Source organism: Apodemus sylvaticus, chromosome 18 (assembly GCF_947179515.1).
Source record: "Apodemus sylvaticus chromosome 18, mApoSyl1.1, whole genome shotgun sequence".
NCBI lineage: Eukaryota > Metazoa > Chordata > Mammalia > Rodentia > Muridae > Apodemus > Apodemus sylvaticus.
In genome coordinates, this window is record NC_067489.1 from 21,771,752 (window position 1) to 21,786,356 (window position 14,605).

Here is a 14,605-nt window from a genome sequence, read left to right on the forward strand (position 1 = left end):
GTCATGCAGAGAGGTCAGAGGACCGTGGAAGTCAGTTCTCCTCTTTCACCTTCCGGGTTCCACAGATATACAACTCAGGTGGTTCTGTGGATATATAATTCAGGGGGTCAGGCTTGGCAGCTAGCCTGTGAGCTGCCGAGCATGTTCCAGACCTGTGGAGACAGGCTTTAAATAGTTCACTGGCACAGAAAGAGCCAGGGTGAATATTACTTCCCTTGGAAGCAAAGGAGTAACGCAGACTGAGGTTTGGAATCTTAAACAGGAAGCCAGCCTGCTTTACCAATAACCAGAATGGGGGCTGAGGTGCAGCAGCCTTGGTCCTCCTGACACCTAAAGCTAGGCAATGAGTTACAGCATCCTCCTCTACTCCCCAGGGTTGTAAGCTCTCCCAAGAGGCTCCATCACACAGAGAATGGCTTCCTTGTGAGCCTCAATTCCATGCTAAAGTCTTGACAAAGAGGCTTGCTCTCGTCTTAGGAAACCATTTCTCTTAAAAGAAGCAGAAGGGCCATTTGACAGCAAAAGACACATGCTCTGAAAACCCAGGGGCCCCTCCTGGCCAAACCAGATCCTGACAGCTTGGAATGGACCTGAGGGGACAGGTTTGAAGCAGGGCCTTAGAATGCATTGGTTCCTATCTGCATGACATCCATTTCTGTCTGATGAATGATATCAATGCCCATTTTTCTGTAGGCTATGCATCAGATGTCCCGGGGCTGAGATCCTGATGGCAGCTGCTGTGGCTTCCTCGTGCTCTGCCTTATCAGCATTCACTGAATAGAAGCAGGAGAATAAACATGAGAGCGCAACTTAGAGGAGCTAGAGTTGGGATCGGAATGTCTCCAGAGGCTGCCCTCAAAGCCTTGGTTCTCAGTCTGTGGGGAACTGAAAGGAAGCTCATAGGAAGTAAGGTTATTGGGGTGTGTCCCTAATTAGGAATTGTGGAATCCTTTCCTTCCTTTCCCTTCTTCTCTTTCTCCTCCTCCTCCCCCTCTCCTCCTCCCCCCTTTCCCCTGCCCCTTTTGGTCATGAAGAAACTGAGTTTTTTCCATCACACACCCCTACTATGATGGGCTTGCAACCTGGCCAGAGATACAAACACAAAGGCCAACTGAGCACAATCTAAACCAGTACTGTAAATAAAAATCCCTTCTCTCTCTTTTAAAGTTGATTATCTCAAACATTTTGTAACTGTCACAGGACAAGCCCACAACCTGCAGCAACTTGTTTCTCTAGTGTTCTATTTTTGTGCTGAGATAAGGCATTACTATGTAGCTCAGCCTGGCTGTCCTGCCTCCCCATCCTCAGTTCTGTGGTTCCACGGGTGTAACATCACATGGCAGCCAGCGGCCTACTTTTGTGATTCTAACACCAAGTCTCAGGTATAATGACAGCAAAAGAGGAAAATCCAAAAATATCTTCAAACCTGTTATACAGGCCTCTTTTTACTATATGTTAGTGTCAGGCCGAATTTTCTTCAGTCAAAACAATCCAATTACCACATTGGATATGGAGGAAATGAGGGTCTCTGGTGTCCTCTGTTAACACTGACATGCCAGAGTCCTAAAGCTGTGCTTACTTCTCACCTTTGAAGTTGTCATTTGTCGTGAACATTTTACATGGAATTAATGTATTATTATCATATAAAAATGAATTAGGAAAATGCATACTTTAGAGTTCTCCTTTCATTGCTTCTCAGCCTTTTGGCTAAGATCAAGTGTAGAGTTCTCATTTCTAATATGGTAAATATTGGTGGACAGGGGACATGTAAAACCTTTTTAAGGATCTCAATAATTTTAAAAGGTGTGTACTCCTATAAATTAAATGCTTGAGAGCCAGAGTTCAGGAAAATTCCCTAGACAATGCACCCAAAACGCTAGGGCCCAGATTCCCCCCCCCCTGCCAGTGCTGTGTCCAGAATGGTGTGTGTCACTGGGAGCAGTGAGGGGAACAGTCTCAGATCCATTCCCAAGCTCCACTGCAGCGTATTCTGAGTAGAGATCCTTTGACTCTGCTCTCTAGCTTACTTATGTTGCATTAGAGAATGTCTGAAAAAGTCTGGGTGCACATTTTATAGAGAGACTTTTCCTGCTTCTCCTGAGCCCCTCGGCTTAGTGATCTAAGAACCACCCCCCCAGCATCTGCTGGGGAACAGTGCTCTGTCCTCTTTGGCCTCACATGACACCCAACTCACTCCTTGGGCGGGCCGCTTCTGAACTCGTTGGCAACTGCTTTCTGTCAAAATTCATTTGACATGGTTTCATAGGTTTTGAGATGGAGAGAAAGGAGAAGGATTATGGAATTTTACAAATTCTGTGCGTGAAATAATGTAAGGCTCCGTAAGACAAGTGATTGAAACTGAACAGGAGAGAGAAAAGAATAAGCAGTTTTGTCAAGTCTGGAAAATCATTCTATCCTCCCTACAAATAGAAGGAAGGAAGGAAAGAAAAAGAGAGGAGGGAAGGAAGGGAAGGAGGGAAGGAGGAAAGAAGCAGAGAGTTAGAGAGGGGGAAATAACAAGAAAAAAAAGAGCCCCACTGATGAGTGCTTAGTACTTGATAGCTGCTGGCAGCAAGAGACTCAGCTGCCTTCATCACTGTGCCCCAGAAGGTCCTGTACCACGCCCACTCAGCCTACACCACGTGAACTCAGTAGGTTTAAAAAATGAAGCACACAAAGCCAAGAGGAAAAAGTGGTAGGGGGTACAGGAAAGGAATGGGTTCTCAGGAGGAATAGAACTTATAGACTCTATATTCAAGTGGTCTATTAAAATGGTTTACAGCATGTGGTCTAGCTAGCCCAGGGATGGCAGTCTACCAGTAGATGGTCCAAGAACCCAGTAGGTGAGGTTGGTCTTCAGTATATGCCAGAATCCTGAAGAAGGAAGCTGTAGTGCCAGTGAAGGTGTGCACTTGCCAATAAGAGGGAGGGCAAGCAGGCAAAAAGAGAAGCCTGCCTTCGTCCAGGTCCTTTATATATACTGCCAGCAGAAGATGTGGCCAAGATTAGAGGTGTATCTTTCCACCACAGAGATCCACATAAGAAGTGGCTCTTCCAGCTTCAGACTATGTAATGAAGCAAAAGTCCCCACAGGTATGCCTGGCCAGTTTTGGGTTTGAGTTAATTCCAGATATAGTCAAGTTGACAACCAAGAATAGCTATCATAGAATTGAAGAGGAGGGGCTAGGAGGCTGGGTTTGTTCAAAACTCATGTGTACATATGAAATTCTCAACCTCCCCTGAAAAAAAAGATTTTGAAAAGTTGCATTGATTTTATGTGTGTGAGGGTTTTGCCGGCTTGCATGTATGTCTGCACCCTGCATACATGGCACTGCCCACTGAGGTGATAAGAGAGTATCAAGTATCCTGGAACTAAAGTTGAGGGTTCTAAGGAGCTGCCGTGTGGTTGCCACAAATAACCCGGGTCCTCCGTAAGCGACTACTGCACTTAACTGCAGAGCTATCTCCCCATCCCTCCAAAAGATTCATAAGAAGCAAGAAATGCTATTAAAAAATATCCCATGACAGGTCAAGTGTGGTGACGGAAGCCCTAAGCGTAACAATTGGGAGCAGGAGGCAGGAGGATCACAAATCATGGATTAGTCTTGGTTATACTCTGAGTTCAAGGCCAGCCTGGGATAGATCGTGAAAACTTGTCTCAATAAACAAAACACAAAAACCAAGCCAAGATCTAGGGTAGTGTAAAGGAAGATCTCCTTCCTAACATGCACAAGGCTCTAGATTACATACTCAGAACAGCAGTAACAGAACAGACCAATTACAGAGGCTGGAGAAGAGACTCAGTGATTGACAGCTTTTGCTGCTCTTGCAGAGGACTCAGGTTTAAGTCCCAGCACTGACAACACTCTGTAGTTCCAATTTCATGGGATCCAGCACCCTCTCTGGTCTTCATGAATACCAACATACATGTGACATACCTGTTCAGACAAAACACGCATGTAAAGAAAAGTTAAAATTTTTAAGGCATTTACATGACAAGTGCTGGAAGTGACACGTGGGTCCTCACACTCCCTTTAGAGAGCTTATGATGACATCTAAGGTTCAGGTACAGTGACTCCATTAACATACATGAATCTGCCTTTCTCCCTCCCGTCTCCTGCTTTATTAAAATGTTCATTGTAGTTAATGCACTTTCATTATTGGAAAACAAACATCTCAGACAAATCTGATGGATTCCATCATGCATGGTTTTGTGTGAAGAGGAGAAGATGCCAGGGTAGGACAGCCTGTGAATACTTGGTACTGTTGCAGCTCCCTTGTGTCCACATAGGGCTTCCTGGGGCACAGCACGTTATCGGACAAGTGCCCCAGGATGAAGAAGATAATGGGATGGCAATAAAAATGAGAGGCTGGTGAGCTGTTTGCTTGTTTCTTTATGCTTCTTCTTAGGGTCGTGTTCTCCTCCAGAATCTGGAATGATGATGACAGCACGGGCTTGAAACTCTTGGAAGTTCAAATGCTTTAAAGGAACATCTGGTGCACTCACTCAGAATGAGGGCCGCTTATCCAGGGCACAGCTGAGGCGGGGCCGAGTCCATCTAGTACAGGCAAACTTAGAAGTCCTTGCCTTTAAATTGACACACAAGCTTTTCCTGTGCTCTGTGCTCTCTGAGCTTGGAGTCTCGGGAGGGTCTGGCCCTCCAATGGCGGGTTCCTCTCTAGATAATGAGAAACACTGAAAGATTTAGAAGCTCTCTCACTACACTACCTTACTGTGTTTGGAAATAAACAATAGCTGAAAAATTTACATTTGAAACCCAAACATTTTGACAACAATTGCAGCTGCTAAATGAATTATGAAACTTGTGAAATCAAAGGCTGACAGACAGAAGACAAGCAGATTGTGACTGGGAAGGAAGGCTCCTGGCTTCTGCTGACTAACTAATGCAGGTTTCCAAGCCAGTAATTCGATACAGCAGTCATTCTTAGAGGACTTTGATTTTTTTTTTAAGACACATTTAATTGCTCTTTGATCATTTGTGTTTGACTGCCATTGTCCTCCAGCTGACAAGTTACCGACTTAGGAGAGATATTTCCCTGAGAGATCTTGCTCTGATGTAACTATTGGGAGATTATGCCCTGTACAGTTGGGTTATTACCGAGAGTCAAGGCAAAGAACTTTGGGGTTCAAGGAAGGAAATGTTTCCCTCTGTTTCACCAACCTTAGGTATATAGCTAGTTCTCAAATACTTCAGTTAATCAATAATAAAGCATGCATCTCTTTATCTCTTTGGAGGATTTGGACATTTTGGTCAAAGCACTTGAGTATCTGGAGGGTCCAGCATTGAGGCTCACTCCTATGGAGTTGAACTGCAGGCCTTATAAACTGAGAGCCATGGCCAAGCAGGATGGCACAGGCCGTTAACCCCAGCACCCAGGCGGCAGAAGTAGGAGGATCTCTAAATTCAAGGCCAGCTGGTCTACATAGTGAGTTCCAGTACAGCAATAACTATATGGAGAGACCCCATCTCAAAAGAACTAGAAAAATAAAAATAAATTGAGAATTGCATTTAATGTCAATCCTTCCTAGGGGGTTTGCTCTTCATTCACAAACAAGCATTTCTTGACTATAGCACTAAAACCACAGAAGAGCCATGTTGTGAGTCTCCTCCTTAGGTCTTGCTAATGGACTGACTTGGGACATGTTATCTTTATTTCTCTCAACACAGCAACTTTTTGCATAGCCATGTGAAACCCAGAATGTAACTTTAATCACACAAGGAAAGAAATGGGCTGCTTAATGGAAGTAGCCGATGTAATGACTAGGAGACATTTGAAGAGAATTCGGAAATAATTGGCTTGAAAGCGGCCACTCATTAGTCATGGAAGCGTGCAGAAAGGAAAAGCCCCAGATGCAGTGGGCACCACCGACATTTTTCCAAGGTAACCTTTGTTTCAAATCGAGTCCCAACCATAGATAGATTTAGATTAAAAACCCAGGAATGGCATCAGTTAAGAAAACACAAACAAGTGAAACTAAACCGTGTCTGAGCCCCACCTACCATTGTCCGAAGGTAGAGACAGCGCCAGTGCCATAAGACTCAGTGGCTATGTGGGAAGTCTGTAAACACATGTGTGTCTTAGGGACACAGGCTGAGCACCTGATCCACAGTCAGACAAGCAGCCAAGTACTGCCTCCTGCTCTCCATCAAACTTGACTATACACAGGAAAGTTTCTTCAGCGCATTCTCTCCATGCAAGCGGGAATGTTATCTCTGCTGGCTTTCAAAACTAGCAAATATTTACTGCTAAAAAGAAAGATGAATTGTGAAACCTTTCACTGTTAGAGGCTGCTGATTCCTCCCGAAATGCCAGGGAGCCAGCAGAGACGTATCGCCATCTCAGATGAGGCACTGCCATCACCCTGTTGTAATAGAGTGAAAACCGACTTTAACAGCAGTTTAATTAGATTTACCATGGGGAAGATGTCACAGGGGGGATGGGATGCTTCTATGTTTAGAAACATGAATGATGATGTGAACAAATAAAAAAAAAAAATGCCCAGCGAGTGAAAAGCCGTGAAGAACACAGCCGTAATCTCCCCCCCCCCCTCACCTCCGTAGAGTTTAAAGGTACAGGGTATAATTTTCCCTTCAGTGCTTATAGGAGTTGAATGTACACATAGGTAGGAGATTCACAGGCCACGCCTTATACTGTGTGAGTAGGCAGCCTATTTCCAAGGAGTTTAATGAATTGCACTTCATGCTGAATAAGAAATGGAAGCAGGGTTCTATGTACTGCAGAAAAAAAACCATGCCTGGCTTCTCCAAGGATTTTGATAGTAGATGGTTTCTATAACTGAAATAGGCTGCCATTCCCCCCCCCCCACCTTGTTCTTCACAAAGAAAAACCTCAAGAGACTCTAGCATATTTATTTTTATTCTATCTTCCTAGAAAAGGCTGAAAGGAGAGGCAGACACAAAGGGGCACCCACGGAAGGGGTAAGTGGAAACAGGGCCTCCATTTCTCCATAGGAGAGCATGGTGGGAGGACTCTCTACTCACTTCTCTATCTGTTCTAGGAGCCAGAAAGAAGCAGCCTTGAGCATCCACAAGCTTCCCCTGGGACTCAGTTATCCCATTTCTAAATCCATCAGCTAGCAGACATCGACCTGGAAGATCCTAATAAGGGGCTGACTCCTGGGTGTCTTGGGATTCAGAAGTGAAGGCTTACAAACTTCCAGAAAAGTTAGGTGACACCAGAGGCTCCTGCACAGCACGGAGGGGCTTCAGAGGTCCCCTTTTTGAACTTGCAAACCGTCGCGACTCAACGCATCAAAATGCTGAGAAAATCAAATCCAGAAATGATCCGGTTAAGATTCACAAGGAAGATGTGAGTCGCAACGGTGAGGCAGCTCAGGTCTCTAAGCCAGGCTGTGCCACTCGCCGGAGAGCTGCGTGAACGGCAGGCTGTTGACATATGGCACCGTGCCATGGATGTCACCACATGTCTCGGAAAAAGGAATCTCCTGGGCAAGAAAGGGGTTGCACTCTGGTGGCTTTACACCCCATGTAAAAGTACCCCAGCAAGAAGGGGTTCCCTAACTAAGGAAACCAGGAAGGAAGGAAGGGCAGGCAGCTTCAGGGTACCACAAGCCTTTGCTTACTATTTCACCAAGGTCACTGTGAACCCACTCCAATGGCTAGGACAGACTTGGGATGACCACCCACCGTCGGCCTTTGATGAGTTCCCTCTGCTCCATGGCTTTTAAACTCTTTTCATGGGTTAGTTTACTCCATTTTTATAATGATTCCAACATAGGAAAGTGTTTTCATGAGCCTGGACTTTCAAGTAGAAATCTTACAGGACATTTTCCTCAGAAGGATCCTGCCTGTGTCAGAGACAAACAGGAGAGGACATCAGACGAATGAACCTGGACCCTAAAAAAAGAAATCAGTGTACACTTTATGTCCTGGACACGGGAAACAATTCTTTTCAGACCTAATGAAGCCCTGTCAGTTTGAGTCTTTGTCTTCTATTATTTGGGGGGAATTTAGACATGTGAGTCACTGCAAGGTGGCTGTCTCCTTTAGTTACTGGTTTCTACATATAGGATAAAGCACTGGACATAAAACAGGCGGTGCTCCCCTCTGAGGATTTATTAAGAAGACCCCTCGGGCGAGTCATAAACTCTGATCGAGTCCGCAGTTCCAGCTGTGTAATTGATATCCAATGTTTTCTATTGACTGCTGTGCGAAGAGCTTCAACTTCTGTCATAAAAACCGAACTCCCGTTTCTTCTGCAGCAAGATGCCATAGGGCGCTGCTAAAATAAGGTCCATCAGCGGGATCTTTCTGTGAGTTCCCAGAGACTCTTGGGAAAGCCCACAGAGAAGGCGGCTTCCTGTAGACTCCCTTCTCTCGGCAAGTCACTTTCACATTCTGCCTCTGCATTTGCTCTGTGCAGGTGATTCTCACCTTTCCTAATGCTGCAACCATTTAATACAGTTCCTCGTGTAGAGGAGACCTCCGACCATAAAATCATCTTCATTGCTCCTTCGTACCTGTAATTTTGTTACTGCTATGAATTGTTAACCTAAATCTCTGTTTTCTCAATGGTCTTAGGCGACCCCTGTGAAAGGGTCATTTATTTGTTCCCCAAGGGGTTGAGACCCACAGGATGAGAACCACTGGTCTGTATGCTTGTCTTTTGTGTATAAGGCAGCATAGACAAATGGAGTTTAAAGGTACTAAAGAACAAATAAAAGGGGCAGAGGTGTTGGAAAACATGGGAGTCTCTTGTTCCCACCCCATCCCTCTTGAAGAATGGAGAAGAGAGGCTCCGAGTAAAGAACAAAGGAGCCTGCCTAACACTCTGTGATTTCGCAGGCACCATTTCCCCAAGATACACAATAGACCCGCAGGTTTTAAACTTCAGAAGGGAAAGTGTGTGAAAACACCTCGAGATTTGCCAGTTCCCTGGCTGAGCTGCGAAAGACAAAGAGGAGCTTTTGTAGGTGCAGGGATGACAGCTTCAACAAAGACTCAGCCTCAGCCCAAGGTGATACATCTCAAAAGACAGTCTCTGTGCCAGAAGCCAAAGGCTTCCAGCTCCACAGAGGCAATATTGATAAAAGCCTTATCACTGTGATTGTTTATCCCCAGCTACATCCTAGACTGCTGACGCCTGAGCTCCTGAGTGCTTCCATGCTGAGTTGTTTGGCAGATTAGATCTCCATGTTCCCCCTCCCCATCCCCCCACTTCTTGCTCTCAGTTTTCTTCTACAGCCATTTGCCTATGGTAATATTACTGCTCTTGGAGGAGTGTTAGTGAGAAAATTCTGAAATTACTTTTGCTAGGGGGCGAATCGTGTGAAGTTGGAATAAAGATCTCAGTCAGGATATTGCCCCACTCGGATTCCTCCTTGGTGACTACTTATCTGACCTGAATAGACTCACCAGCATGAGCACTGCCTTTTGGGTGAGGGGGTGGGGACTCTGGCCAGGCTTTTCTTTGTTGGTGTGCATGCAGCTTGGTATCTGGGTTCTAGTCATAGCTACCACCACTGTAGAATGCCAACATTTGCATACAGTTGGGCAATTCCTCAATTCCTCATCTCTCCTGCCCTGATTTCTTCTCCTCTTCCTCCCCACTCTCTCTGTCCCTGCCCCTCTCTCCTTTTCCTTCCCATTTTGCTGCTGGATTGAGTTCCTCTTCGTAGGGACTGGAGACTGTGTCTGTTCACACTCATCTGCATGGGGTACTATTCAACAGCTTGCTGTGCTCCCACCCATAGCCCTAGCGCACCCTCTCTAGCTCACATAGGCTGATGCGAATGCTTCCATGCCAAGCTGGGTTTCTACCTGATCCTACTTCTCTTTCTCCTCCCTCTCCTCAGGAGTCTTCCCGGCTCAGGCTCAGGTCAGCACACTGAGAACACTTCTTCACCACACAAGGCGTGGTTTGATACAGTCCTTCTTGAGGCTCCTGGTTCACTAGGGGACTTCAGTGAATGTTACCAAGATGTTTCCTGGCTCCTTCTCTCTTCTACTTTTCCAAGGATCTGAACAGAGAATGTGCTCAGTGGGCAATGGCTAGTACAAAGGAAAATGCACTCAATGGTTTCATTTATGTCACAGGGCCTAGAGATTTGAGGACAGAGTGAGTCACAGGTTTGTGACAAAAAAAAAAAAAAAAAAAAAAAAGTGGGCAGGGGAGTTCTGCTGAGAAGGATGTAGACAAAAAGAAATTCTTATATACGTCTCCTTGTCTTGCAGTAGGCTGCCTCCTTCCTCTGGAAGGACAGAGAAGAGACAACAGCCAAGGAACTTCAAAACATGACGTCCTTGAAACCAGCCAAACCATTTCCAATAGAGGTCACTATTGGTTGTCCCACGGTCTAAGGATGTCCCCTTGAGGATGCAGATCTAGCAGCTCTTCTATAGAGACAGTGGTCTGCTCTACCCAAAACCTTAGCTGGAAATGGTTACATGACTATTTCTGCAGGGACCCTCTCTTTTCTGTAGCATGTAGTGTGCGCCTGATTCATTGAGTTTCACTATATGTCTGCTGGTTGAAGTGTGTTCTTTTATTTCACTTGCTACACACTTAATAAACTCACTCAGTTAAAATTTAAAAAAAAAAAAAAAAAAAACCTAGTCATTGTAAGTGACTCCCTAGGTGGAACACAGCCCATCAGCAGGAACAAAAGCTTCTGGGTTCCAACTTAGAGCCTGGCTGTCCTCGGGGCTGTTTTATTTGAGGTCAAAGGGACTGGCATAATGGCATTATGGTATGGCTTGTGTGTTTTCCATTCAGTCCACGTTCCCCATACAGTTGTTCTCAGGAGATATTGTATATGTATTTCCATCAGATCATCTTCCCCACGGGACCTCCAGCCTTAAAGCACGAGAACCTCTCTTCGGGTCTGCTAAGGGCTGTTAATGGTCCTTAGCTGCTACTGGAGGCTTTCGGAGGCTCTTCTGAAGGGATAAGGAAGGAGAGAGATGGTTTTCTCTGGCCAGATCCTAGCTACAGTGAGAAGGAAGCACACAAGCCCTAGCACCCAGCAATTTCATACATATTCCCTTCTCTGGTGGGGCCTGGAAGGGAGCAGGCATATTCAAGTTGGTGAAACATTAAGTAACCTTCTGTGGGCACGGAAGGAAACACCTAGGGGACTTCTAGAGATAGTACACTGTGCATTTCCTTATCTTTCTGTGTTCTCCGTCTGGCTCCTGATTTTTATCTTAGTTGGTATTTCATATGCCTGGGTAGAAATGACCCTGCTGACTGCTCTGTCTTAAACAAATGAGGATACATGTTTTTCCCCTTTCAGAAAGTCCTGAGACATATTGTTTATAGGTGATAACAGACTAGACTCCAGCTTGCTTTGCGTTTCTTGTTTCATCTGTAAAGAAGCACAGGGAAGATTGGCTTCCTCCTTAGACATTGCATCAGCACGCTGGGCGGGAAGAGGAGTGGGTTGGATACTGAGCCACCCGGGACACTTTCCTCAGGGAGAAAAGACAACTCCAGGAAAAGGACTTCTCCGTTGCCGTCAACCACGCACACACCCCGAGGAGGACAGAGGCTGATACCATGCCACGTAAGGTTTGGGCATCTTGTATGAGCTCGCTCCTCAGTTCCGACCTCACTTTCTCATAACAGATTTGCCTGATGACTCAGCACCCCCAGTTCTCACCTGTGCTCAGCACATCTCACCAGAATGAATGGCAGCTCTGACAAACCACCACGTCCTATGGATTAAAATACATAGCTGTCTAGAGCTTCAGTTTCAAGCATGTCTTAGTAAAGCCATCAAAATCTCAAGGTCACCTCTCCCCATTCAGGATGTATTATTATTTCTTCTGTCTTATAGACACTGAAGTGTCTGTGGACAGACAAGTGAATGCCACTTGTCACTAGCATAAGGAATCCCAGGCTCTGCTCAGTCCTCTGCATTTCGGATTCTGTCTACCTCCCCACCTCTCCCCCAAGTAGCTCATCTGAGTGCTTTTCTGGTTCGGTCTATCTTTGATTGTCCCCCAGGTACCATCAGAGACCCAAATAGGAGACGTAACTGCTTCCCACACCTTTGGTTACAGGTTCCCACCCGCAGCTAGAGCTAATTCCCTTCGGAAACAAATTCCAGACAATTATCTGCAGGTAATTGTTCAGTTGCAGTATCTCTTCTCTGGGCTGCTTAGGGGACAGTGTGCCAAAGCCGTTATTGCAGAGAAATGGAAGTACCGGTGGAATTTATGCTTCTGTCTCAAGGTGGGGGAAAGGTGATTTCCTTTAAATATATTAGCCTCTGCTTCTCTAAAATCGATTATCATCCAAGGTCACAGAGGGAAAGGCCTAGATTTCCATAGTCCTGAGTAGCCCCACTGGGAAGGCCAGTAAGGGATTTTCAGACTTTAATTGTAGAATACTTATGAACTCACTATGGGCTTTGATGTTATGGATAGCATAGAAAGCATGGTTCAGTCCTCAGAGAATTTGCACCAAAGGAAACCTGGTGGTGGTAGTGTCTTCTCCCTGCCCTTTTCAACCAAGGTACAATGCATGGCGGAACACTGTGAATCAGTTCTCCGCCACACTGTCAGTGCTAACCCACGTCACTACCAGGGATGGGGGTGGAATAGACTAGGACCAAGCAAATAGTCAAACTATTCTGTATTTCCAGTGGCTGAGAGGAAAGAGTCCCCGGGAGACAGGCTATCAGGCCAACTGCCAACTCCCCTTGTGTGATGTGATGCAAATTACTGGATGCTATCACCTTATTAATAAGATTATTATTCTGTGCTTCTGAAATGTGAGTGGATGTTTGAGGTTAACTGAAACCTTGGCTAAGACAAAATATCTGCTGTGTGAAAAGTTTGTCCTTTTCAGGGACATATGGGACCTTTAGGAAATGAAACTGAAGGTTTCCGATATATGGTACTGTTTCTGCAGTCTACAAAGTGGAAAGCAAAGGGTGTGGACCTCAAAACAAGGATGCCGTTCACCAGCTCTTCTCCTGAGCGGCTCTTGTGTGGTTCCCCACCATGGCCTCCCGTCTGCAAATGCTGGGAGTACACAATCCTCACTCCCCTTGGCACTTGCTTCCACCTCTTCCTCCTGTCAAAAGGCCAAGCTCTGATGCGGACGCCCAAGCACCTACTGACTCATCTGCAGTACTTACTCAGTCCTCCCTGCTCCATTCCTGTACCGCATCCCCACCGTCGCCCCCCCACCCCCAATTGGGGCAGATTTAGAAATATGCAGCCATCAGTCCCCTATGGCAGCCCCAAACTTGCCAGCAGACAGATGCCCCAGGACATGTACAGTGTTAGAAGTTATAGAACCTGTCAACTCTCTTTCTCTGAGTCTTTGTGGGGTGGGGGGGGGGGGAGAAGAATCAAAGCTTCTGTGTAAAACCACACACCTGGGTTAAACTCTAACTCTCTCTCTCTCTCTCTCTCTCTCTCTCTCTCTCTCTCTCTCTCCCCTTCCCTCCCTCATTTCAAAGGTGAGCAGACATCACTTGATGTGAAAGTACAATGAGGTTGTCTGATTGCAAACAGCCTCTCCCTTCGACTCGATCAGCCTGTGAGCTTTGGTATTGACAGACATCTTGATGAGGAAGAAGGAGCCTGGGACTGAAATGGGTGGCAATCTCCCTCTTGCATTGCTTAGCAGGGGAAGCAATAGACAGGCCTGGTGGGATGAGGCGAGGGGGCTCTTCTCTTCACTTTAGAGATAAGCACTTAGGGGAAATGGGGATGTGTTCAGAGAAGGATTCTAGAACTAAACAAGATTTTGACGGGAAGATGCCATGATTGATTACTGATGTCTGCTATGGCTCTGGTTAAGGGAGAAAAAAAAATGGCACAAGTATTCCCTGGCTGTGCAGACTCCAACCGAAGGCCCTTAAACAGATTAAGCTACAAAGCAGAAGGAAATAAACCTTGATAATACAATCTTCCTTATCTGCTGCTGACTCAGGGTTAGCACTTTGAATCTTAAAAGTTATTTATGTCAAGAGAACTTTTGAATAAATACCCACATGCCACTCAAGCTGAATGGGCAGTGGCTTTTTAAGTTCCTTTAGGCCTGCAGACTTCATTGTCAGTAACCTTTTTTATCTGCCTATCTCGTTTTTACCTCAACACTTTTCTCTCGATAAGACAAGATGGTTGAAGTGCACGGGTGCAAATATCACCTGCTCTGGAAGACTAACAGTCAGTCAGTGTATCATGTGCAGGAGACATGACATGCTTAAGGTAATGAAGGGAAATTAGCAAAAATCTCCCTAATCAAGAATCCCATACCTATGTCGGGCAGTGGTGGCGCACGCCTGTAATCCCAGCACTCTGGGAGGCAGAGGTGGGTGGATTTCTGAGTTTGAGGCCAGCCTGGTCTCCAGAGTGAGTTCCAGGACAGCCAGGGATATACAGAGAAACCCTGTCTAGAAAAAAAACCAAATCCAAAAAACCAAAAAAAATAAATAAATAAATAATAATAATAATAAAATAAAATAAAAATAAAAATAAAAATAAAAATAAAAAAGAATCCCAAACCTTATCACACTGGCTCTTCTTCAATGATGCACAGGGAATTGAACAGTTGCAGAATTTAAAAAAGGTGGAGGTGAGTT

General features: G+C 45.5%; 1 pseudogene; it reads left to right on the plus strand.

The window, feature by feature from the left end:
• The first annotated feature begins 1,687 nt into the window (after positions 1–1,687).
• Positions 1,688–1,830, plus strand: LOC127669034 (uncharacterized; annotated as a pseudogene).
• Positions 1,831–14,605: the final 12,775 nt, after the last annotated feature.